Here is a 6,000-nt window from a genome sequence, read left to right as displayed (position 1 = left end):
GCGATCCCCAAGGTCCGCTGGTATTAATGTCACCGCTTTAGCAGCGAGCTGCAGCCTCTCGTGGGAAATGGAGCATCGGGGAAATTGCTTCCCCGGAATTAAGGATTCCCTTCAAAAGCCACAGGCGGAAAAAAAAAAAAAACAAAACAAAAAACAAAAAACAAAAAACGGACAAAGACCAAGCAATCCCATACAAGCTGCCCCCTGCTCTCAGCAATCGCATCCCTCCAGGTCCACCCGTTCCCCTGACACCTCCATGGGGGTGTCCTGAGGGGAACCCCTCCCTGCCTTTGTGTCCACCCGCTGGGGTCCCCAGGAAGGCTCCTGCCCTTTCCTGCTCAAAGGGCTTCCCACCCTCATTTAGCCGTGCTCGGCATGGGAAGGAAACCTTGCTGCTCTAGGGTTTGCTGCGAGCCTGGCATGGGTGGCATTTGGGATAGGGAGCGATGGGGAGGAAGGTGAGCGGGGGCTGAACAGGGACTTGCAGCCCCCACTGCCCCCACGGGGTCAGTGTCCCACGCTGAAGCTCGGTGCCAGCACTGCTCCCAGCTTTCCGCCAGCTCCTTGCCTCCTGCGAGCTGCAAACGGCAAGTTTCGGTTTTGTACTCGGGTGTTTAAGTGCCACCGCGCTCCATCACTGCACGCTGCTGTTCACCGTGCTCGTATTCCTCATTCTTCACTGTTTTACTTCACATAGCAAAATCAGAAGCTTGCAGGTGGGCTGATGGAAAAGGCAAAGCCCTCGCCCACCTGGTGCTGGAATTAGAGACCCATCCCTGCCTGGACACTGCAGCACCCAGCCCTGCAGCTGTGCCCACTTCCCCCAGCCGCGATGCCACGTCTCCTTCCCGTTTTTCTGCTTGTATCTCTTCCCCCCCGACACGTCCCAGAAGGATTTCCTGCTGTTGAATCAGAGATTTGCATGTTTGCTGTGGGTCCTTGGCACCTCTGGCTGTGCACGCCCAGGACAGGCCAGGACACCGCAGGAAGGCACTCCTCATCCACACCACACCGAGGGGGTGAGCAGGGGGCTCTCCTCGCAGCTGCCTCCCCCACAGCCTTCCTCGGGCACTGGAAACCCCAAACTATGAGACCATGAGATAATTCAGGTTGGAGGGGATCCAGGGAGGTCTCCAGTCCAACTTTCTGCTCCAGCCGTGTCAGGCCAGCTTGCTCAGGGCTGTGTCCCACCTGCTCTTGGGCACGTCCCAGGACGGAGGTCCCAGAGCCTCCAAGGCGAGGTGACCCATTGCCTGCTGTCTGCTGCTGCGAACCCACTTCTGTAGCTTGCTTTGGTTGTGGTGCGTAGTTTGGTATTACTCCGCTCTGCCATTCCTTCTGCTTTTCTTGCTACTTCTTTTTGCCATTCCTTCTGCTTTTTACTACTCAGTTTTTGTTATTTCTTCTCCTTTTTTTTTTTTTAATTTAAATTTAAATTTTTATCTTTGATCTCCTTTTCTTTTTTTTTGTCCCTTCCTTTCAAGAACTGGAAGGTTGGAGATAGGAGGGAAGAGAGTCGTAGGGCATTTTGGGAGAGGGATGGAAGTCAGGGAGGGAAGGAGGGCAGCACTGCAGGAGTCAGGATGAACAAAGGTAGCTATACCCTGTCATTTCACTGCTAACGGGGCATAAGGTGATTTCTTAGCTCTCCTTCAGAGTTGAAGTCCATCTTCACAGGGCTGTGGGATCAGGCACAACCGAGGGGTACGGGCTTTGTGCATCTGCCCTAAGAACATCCCAATGCGGGAGCAGCCCGGTCACACTTCAGGATCAAGGTGAGCTGGCACTTGGCACAAACTGTACCCACCTCGCCTTCTCCTCCTGGACCCTGAATGCTCCCAGCTCTGGGCAGGCACCAGACTCCTTCCCAGCATCACAACGAAGATGCTCAGCCCTTATTATTTGACAAAAAATGTCAGATAGTAAATAGTTTGCAGCCTGCTTGGAAAGCCCTTCAGCTTTGGAAATTGCTTTCACACCGGCTATTTAAGAAGGAGAAATTGGAAAGACAGTATTTTGTGATAAAGCAAAAATCTTTTTAGCAGCTTCTTTCCTCTCCTGGGACTTCCCAAAAGCAGTGACTTCTCTCTGAATCTTGCACAAAGAGGGCACCAAGCTCTGCTCTGCTTTGGACTTGTTTCTCCTGGGGACCATCTCTTACTGGGGCTAGACCCGATAGGATGTGATTCAGATCATGAAGCTGTTGATTGTATCCTATTGCAAATAAAAGCTTTTTTAACCACTTGTTCATAGAAAGAGAGCTGAGGGTAGCCAAAGCCAAGACAATAGGATGACTTCAGCACTGCCTGTAGTTCGCATTTTTTTGGAATAATGCACTTGCTCCAAGATCCTCGTGGGCTTTCCCGAGGCAAATAAAATAAATTACAGCCAGCAAGAACCGCAAGGACAGCATTCAGAGAATCCCATCATTGTTAGCCTAAATATTTGGAGGACTGTGTTACTGCTTCGCACACGAGACTCTTCTCAGGAGGAGGCAGGGATGGGGATGTCTGGCAGAAGGGGAAGCCAGGGAAGAAGGCTATTTCTGCTTCATTGACGACGACAGGGTTCACACGGTTTCCATCCAAAATGCAAACCAGAAGGCTTTGTCTGTGCCAAACGCCTCCGAGTCTCGCTGCCTTTGATGGCAGGTGACGGCATCTCGCAGGTAGTGCCCCAAGCCCTTCGTGTGGTTAACCACCTCGACAAGGTGGGAACCTACGGGAGGCACGAAGACTCTTGGACTGCACGTTTGAAAAAGAGGGTTTCCTTTTTGTTTGTTCCTTGCATTTTGTGTCTTTTTTTTTTTTTTTTTTTTTTTTTTTTGTCAACCTGTAACAGAATAGCCACGCTTTCAAGAGCAGCTGTCCTGGCAGAGCCAATTTTACTTCCTCTTCCTGTTTTGCACATGCAGCGAGTGAGTGCTTTAGTAGATGGGGGAGATAGTTTTCTCTAAGCAGTGTCTCCATCATTCCCCAAGTCACACTGCAGACATACCATTCACGAAACGATAACTATTCAGCGCTCATTTGTGAATGATGGTTGCATGCAAAAGCAGCAGGAAGTGTTTCCGTTGGCTCGCCAGGAGCTGGGAAATTATTTTAATTCTCCTGGCTTTGCCAGAACTAATGCAAAATTTCAATTATACACAGATCTGCCCCAAACAATATTCTATCATTTAATTTTTTATTTTTTTTCCCCTCCAGAATGGACCAGACCTAAGGTGCACTTACTGTCCCATAGTGTTTAGCTGGGTGTCAGAGTCTCTGCAGGTCAGCAGCGATTTAGGCTTTGTAGTCTGGGTTAGTGGAAGTCTGCCCAGGTAAATTTAATTATCATTTACTTTCAAACTGACAGGAAGTTGTGCTTCGATTAGCTAGTTTTGTTTCAGGTAGGGTCATTAGAGTTATTGCTTCTTAACTTTTTATTTATTTATTTATTTATTTATTTTGTGAAAAAAAAAAAAATTAACATGCAAACTTTTAGGAATAAAATAGTCCGTCAGAGATTTTTTTATTATACCTTTTCTCACCTGCAACGTTGAGACGACATGAATCCTCTGATGTTCATTTTACAATAGCAGAGTTTTCAGATTACATGAACTACCAGAATTGTTTTGCTCAGAAAGGTGAGAAAACAGACTGATCCCTGGGAAATTCAACTGTACGCTGGAAAACAGATCTCATGGGGAAATTTTGCTTTACTCTTATTTTAGAAAGTAATCCAAAAAGCCAGAAATAGTATATGCAAGTTGGCTTTCTCTTTTTGGAAAGGGAATGTTAAAAACGTGATAAAAATAAGTGAATTTTTGGCACCAAGAATATTTCTGGGCTTGCCTCACTTGCAAATTTTGAAAACTATAAATTAAAAGGCAAATTTATGAACATTATTAAATCTTAACATTGATAAGAGGCACTTCACACATAATGAAAACTGTATTTATCTCGTACTTCTGTTGATATATGCTATTGTTACGTATTTGAAGATGGACAGATAATTACCCATGACACACTACAAGTCAAGTAAATTACCACAGAGTCCCAGAGACCGTGTTCATCGGTTCACATTTGAATGACATTTTAGGCCTCGCCATCTGGCTTCAATTTCGGTTGGCTTGCAGCAGAGGCTTTTCTTAGGAAAAATATCGACTGGTCCAAAATAATCTGCCTTCCAAAAGCCCACTCGAGGTCCAGGGGAATGGAGAAGCAGGCTGCAAGCCGTGCTGATGGTCAAACACACACCTCCGAGCCTGCTGATGGACACGTGCAAAGGGGTTTGTCGACCGGAGAAGCTATCAGGGGAGCTCATGCCAGCCCAAGCAGAAAAGGACTGAAACAATCAGCTTTGAATCAAAATATATGGTGGTATTTAATGGAAACGTAGCAACAGATAAATATTTTGTCTCAGCTAATGCGAGGATATGTGATTGCATTTTGAGAATTTAAGTCAACAGAAATTGAGACACCCAACATGAGAAAGATGAGCGCAGATAAACAGATATGCAAAGTAATTTTGTTAAAATCACCAGGGGAAATGATATTAGAAATTTCCGTTCTTTGAACATTCAAGCGCTCAACCTTTTTTTCTTGTTTAAAAGGAAAAATTAAAAAGAAAAACCTCTGAAAAACGATGACATAGTTATGTAGGCTGTTTGTTTTGATCTGAGATTCAGATAAAGGGACATATAGTGCAGGAATTAATTAAAAGATGGTCTTGCAGCTAACTGGTGTCCATCCACAACACTTCTGTATTTCTGCTTCTAGAACAGATACTTGATTACTTATCGTGGGAGATATCGTAGGGAAGTTTCATGAAATAGTAGCAGTTTGGGCCTTAATAGTTACCTCTTCTCATCTCCTGGATGTCACTGGTGGAACTGGCTGAAAATAATTCACGTTCTTGGTCAGAGAGATGAGCTGTGCACCACCACATGGATCTGCTTTTGCTCTGATTCGGTTGTTACCCATTCTGCAGATCTTCCCGTATGTCTGCCTTATGTTCTCCTTGTGGATTTCATTTGACGTGGTCCCAGTCCCCTGGCAATGAGCCCTGCTCAGCCCTGCCACCAGCTCCTGGTGCGTGCCTTCCCCAGGCTGCGACCTGAGCCCCTCAGTTACACAACACGATGCTCCTTGTGGTCTTCTTATCTGATGTGCTGAGAAGCCAGGGCTCTTTTTTTTTAGTTAGTAAAAAAAAAAAAAAAGCCCTCACCAGAGAAGGATGTGACTCTTTCTGCCACAATTCAATTTCTCTGTGCCTTGCCACTGTCTGCAGGATTAAAATTCGGTTTAAAAGTGTTACCGAGTGAACTATCATACAAGCCATATTTTTGTAGATTTCAGAATCTCCCTAAAAAAGGAAATAAATGGACTGCAGAGGATCACACTTTGCCGTTCCTCATCCTCCCTCCTTGCTCGGCTCCATGAATAACTAAGTCCGTGGTGAAAAGACTTGTTCTCTGCTGATCTTCCAACTTAAAACCAGGCAATTTTAGCATAGGCTAAAATGAGCCCAATGGGCAGTTGCAGTTTTCATCAACATGGATTTGCTCTCGATTAGCTGAAAAGTGACGTGCATTTTGATGCCCACCCACAAGGAATAAATCTTACCAATCTCTTACATCGGTGCTGGGCAGGCACAGAGGGCAGCAGTGCTGGGCTGCTCCCACTCCGTGTCTGTGCTGGGAATGTTCCGTGGGGCACAACCACACGGCAGTGGTGTGATGAGAGCCTTCATGGAAAATGGGAGCCACAGAAAGGAAAAAGGAAAAACACTTGAAATGATGCCTTTCAGCTGCAGGGCTTATCTAAAGCAAAAAAGTGGAGATGACCACATTAAGTCCTGGCTGTTACACGCCTGGTGCTGGGACCGACAGCTGCAGCCTGAAAAAGTGCCCATCGAGAATCTTCTACACATTAATTTCACACCACAGAGAGACTCCCTACCTGGACAGACACCATCAGACAGCTTCCCATTGACCTAAACATCACGTCTTGCTGC

This window comes from Anas acuta, chromosome 13, assembly GCF_963932015.1.
Source record: "Anas acuta chromosome 13, bAnaAcu1.1, whole genome shotgun sequence".
Classification (NCBI taxonomy): Eukaryota; Metazoa; Chordata; class Aves; order Anseriformes; family Anatidae; genus Anas; species Anas acuta.
The sequence above is the reverse complement of the archived record's forward strand: the minus strand, read 5'-3'. Positions refer to the sequence as shown.